This window comes from Canis lupus, chromosome 29, assembly GCF_011100685.1.
Source record: "Canis lupus familiaris isolate Mischka breed German Shepherd chromosome 29, alternate assembly UU_Cfam_GSD_1.0, whole genome shotgun sequence".
Lineage (NCBI taxonomy): Eukaryota > Metazoa > Chordata > Mammalia > Carnivora > Canidae > Canis > Canis lupus.
Window position 1 is genome coordinate 41,495,700 of NC_049250.1, and position 4,828 is coordinate 41,500,527.

Here is a 4,828-nt window from a genome sequence, read left to right on the forward strand (position 1 = left end):
AGAAAGAAAGAAAGAAAGAAAGAAAGAAAGAAAGAAAGAAAGAAAGAAAGAAAAAGAAGAAGAAAGAAGAAAAGACACAGAGGCCCAGAGTAGTCACATACTTGGCCAGAGTCACCCAGCAAGCCGCACCAGAGCGAGGGCTTTGCCTGATCCCGGATCCCCACTCGTGCCCTGGTCCACTGCGTCCTCCTAAGGCTCCTGTAGTAAACGACCTGTGTGTTGCTTGTGCCGCTGCCAAGGCTTCCTGCATGTAAGGTATTCATCCTTTCAACCAAATTTCTCCCCCCCCCCCCCAGTCAGCACCATATATTTCTCACTTTCAGAAGCGGTTCCAAGCTCAGAAGCCTCTATCACTAACAAGTTCAGAATGTTAAAAGGCATCCACAAAAACAGAAAGCACATAGCTAAGGATGCTCATAAAAGAGGGACAAAACCCATGTAAAAGTAGAGTTTCAGAAGTGGCCAAACCCTGCGTGGTATTTGGAAAGTGCTAAGGACAAGTTGTTGAAAGGAGGTAGGGAGAGTTTCTGCAAGTCACACACAGGACAAGAAAGGAAAACAAAAGATTGGTGTCCACGATTTGAAAAGAAGCGTTCAATCTGATTACATTTTATTATGTAGTATTTCCCTTCTGCAGATCCTTCTGTGATTTCTCTTTGCTCTTTACTGTGGCCCATGAGTCAAGTTCTGGGCCTCCTGTATACCGTCTCCCGCCCCCATCCCTGTACTCCAGCCATCCGGGCCTGCTTTTATTGGTTAAATATCTGCCAGGGCCTTTCCCATCACATCCTGCCCTCACTATTCCCTAGTAAACTCTCCACATCCTTTCATTCTCAATGAGATCACCGTTTTGGTAGGAAGACCTTCATCAACACCCAGACTAGCTTACCACCCCCACAGCACCATCCACCGCCCGCTGTAACTCTCAGTTCCTGTGCGACATCTGTCTTCTCTGCCAGATTATGGACTCCAAGACCATTGTCCAGCTGGTTCTAGAAGGAAATGAACATGAATTAGCAAAGAGGAGGTATGACATCCATGGGAAGCAGTGGGAGGAACAAGCAAGTCCGACTCAGTCAGTGAGGACCCTGCCTTGAGCGCAAGTGAGTTATTTTAAAGATTTCCTTTATGTGTTTCCCATCAATAGTATATGCTATACAACCCAGAAAAAGGCAGGACATGCTTTGGTAGAAGGGAATCGGAGCCCAAGATAGCACCTAACTGTATGAAAGATGTCAACTCCAGGTAAACATAGGGTCGACATGGTGCTGAATTCTAGAGCTGTTGTTGGTTAAACCCTAAGAAACAGGAAAGTGTCATCAGGAGAGAGGAGGAAAGAGGTAGATTTTGAAAACTACAGATCATCATGCTTGGTATTAATCCACAGTAAAATTCCAGAACAAGTTATTAGGTGGTCTGTAACCATCCTTATATAAAGCATTAATCACTGAGCATTAGCAGAGGTTCACTAGGAACAAACCATGCAAGGCTAATGTGTCCTTTTTCACAGGATTACCAGACTGGGAGATCAAATCTTTTGAGTACAAATCCCATCTAAGCTAAAAAATTATATTATTAAAAAAAAAAACAACCCGGGCAGCTCGGGTGGCTCAGCGGTTTAGCGCTGCCTTCAGTCCAGGGCCTGATCCTGGAGATCTGGGATCGAGTCCCATGTCGGGCTCTCTGCATGGAGCCTGCTTCTCCCTCTGCCTGTCTCTGCATCTCTCTCTCTCTCTCTCTCTCTCTCTCTCTCCGTGTGTCCTTCATGAATAAATAAATAGAATCTTTAAAAAAAAAAACCCACCTCAACTTTGAGAACCCCACTATGCTAGTATACCTCTTCCTAGTCATGGTGCATATTAGCACATTAAAGGTTCTGAGAAGTCCCGAAGCAAAGAAACCTATTTAAAATACTCCACTGAGCAAATGTTTCACAGAACACACTTGCAGGAAGGACGGCTTGGGCAAATTTCAGCAAGGCTTTTTACAAAGTCTTTTATTACATAGACTGTGAAGGAGGTGAAGAGTTAAAAATAGCTCATTGGAATCACAACTGGATAGACAACTGTCTAGTCAAGGAGGGTAGCCCTTCTATGGGAGGTCTCTAGAAGAATGTCTTGAGGCTTTGCCCTTGGTCTTGGCATTTTCAACATTCTTACAGTGACTTGTATCACGACATTGAAGACCAGGCCTACTTTAAGAAATTTCCAATAACCTAAAATGAGAGGGGCGGCTAATACGCTAGGTAACGTATTGAAATACTATCTCAAAACAAACCAGGAGAGGAATCCAACAGAAGCCATCAAAATTTGTTAGAATCAATAGTATAAGTAAAGGATACATGAACTCTGACGTGGAACCAGCTCATATGAAAGACACAGGGTTGTAGCTACATCAGGCAGGTGTGTGATGGGGCTACCGTGCTTCTGAAGTCAGTGCAGCCACCCTGACAGGTAAGGTGGCTTGCCGTGCAAGCGAGGCAGGCAGGATGGTCTGGCCACTCTGGGAATGGCATTCCAGTCTTATGTTGCATTTTGAGAGGGACATTGACAAATGGGAGCACATTTGGAGAATGACCGCCATCAGGAAAGTTCTGGAGAACGTGTGCTCTAAGGAGGAAAGTCTGAAGAAAGCAAGGACATTTAGGTGGTCTGTAGAAGAGCTAAGGAGCATGTTGATAACTGACTTGGGGAGGCAAGGTAGTAGAGAAGAGGTGAGTATGGGCTCAGACCTCTGCTCTCGGGTGCTTCTAGGCTTGTGTGTCCTTGGACCAGTTCTTAACATCTCTTACCTTCCAAGCCCACAGATAAGAAATCATCATCCCTATTTAATGGGGTTACCGTGATGTCCTGGAGCAGAGTAGAGGTCAGTGTGTGCTGCTCTTTCCTTTCTCTGTGCAAAGAAGGGCAATCCTAGCAATCAGGAAGGGGATTTAGTTAATGTAGATCCCCTCGGACCAACAGGAGAATTCCCCTAAGGAAGGCACACTTGGCTGATGAAAAATAGAAACTTTGGGGGAATCGAACCTTGGACAACAAAGGAACTGGCTTCGTTGCCTTTAAGTTGACAGTGGAACTACCAGATTCTGTAGAAGAGATCTCTGCTTTGGGTAGGAGGTGGCATTAGATGGCCCCTAGCTCTCTTCCAATTCTGAGATTCTGTGATTCGAGGGCTCGGACTCAAAGATTCGGTCAGCTAGGCTGTTGATCATTCTTTTCCACATGTGGTCAACTCCTATATGTTCAACGCCCACTCATTTATATTGAGGAGATACTTAGATGTACTTTCTTTAAATTGTTCTTTGGCCATTTCCTAGTTATTGGTGCTTTCTCTCCAATGTTAGGGCTCCATGACAGCCTACTTCAGGGATTTGTTTTCAACGGGGACTTGATAAATGTTCATTTGTTCAAATCCTGGCTCTACACGTTGGCCATGTGACCTTGGGCAAGTTGCTCTTTGGGCCTCCGTTCCCCATCTGTGACATAGAGACAGAGCTAACATTTTATGAGATAAAATGAATAGGATATTTTAAGTCCTTAGAAAAATAGTGCGTTTACAATAAATGTTAGAGATCATTATCTTTGTAGTTGCTGTCAGTGAAATTAAATCTACAGGAGTTTCCTGACTACACAGTAAGAGTCTTAGGGATGAATTTGTCCTTCCTGTGCCATCTTTCCTGGACCAAATATTTTCTCTTACAGAGTGTTCTTGGTTATCATGCCCCAAAGCCCACTTAAGTCTATTACCCTAGTTCCTGCGGCATTCACAATTGGGACAAAGAGGAATCAACTGGAAATAAGCGAAAGTGGAAACACTGAAGTGGGGGCAATTTAGCCTTGGCCAGAAAATCTATGACAAGGCCAGTCTCCTGGGGAATGCCTGGCATGCAGTCAGTCCGTGCTGGAGACTAAGCTAGCCTCTGGCTGTGGCCCTGCCTTTTGTGGATGTGCTCTTCAGAAGAGGGGGTGTTCACCGGGAGGTGCCGAGGGGACTGTGAGCATCTCCGGACAGAGCCTGCACCTTGGTTAGTGCCTAGCCCAGCACAGACCATGGCCTGGACCTAGAGATATTTGCCCAGGAAGGGAGGGAGGGACCGAAGGAGGAAGGAAAAGAAAGAGAATGATGTAGAGATGGTTTTTAAAGGAAATTTTGGGGGGTGCCTGGTGGCTTAGTTGGTTAAGCATCTGCCTTTGGCTCGGGTCATGATCCCAGGGTCACGTCTGGCTCCCTGCTCAGTGCGGAACCTGCTTCTCCCTCTCCCTGCCTGCTGCTCCCCTTGCTTGTGCTCTCTCTCTCTCTCTCTCCCTCTCTCAAAAAAATAAAAACTTTAAAAAATGTTTTTTTTTTTTATTTTTATTTATTTATGATAGTCACACACACAGAAAGAGAGGCAGAGACACAGGCAGAGGGAGAAGCAGGCTCCATACACCAGGAGCCCGATGTGGGACTCGATCCCGGGTCTCCAGGATCGCGCCCCGGGCCAAAGGCAGGCGCCAAACCGCTGCGCCATCCAGGGATCCCCTAAAAAATGTTTTTAATTGTAGTACAAAGAAAAACAAAACTTAACATCGTAACCATTTTTAAGCGTACAGTTTTGTAACTCACATTGTTGTATATTCACATTGTTGTACGACAGATCTCCAAAATTTTTTCATCTTGCAAAACTAAGACTCACTAAACAACTCCCATTTACTGCTCACTCCAGCTCCTGGCAGCCACCCCTCTACTTTTTGTTTCTATGAATTTAACTACTTTAGCTATTCCGTGTAAGTGGTCATACAGTATATGTCTTTTCGTGACTGGCTTATTTTAATTAGCGTAATGTCCT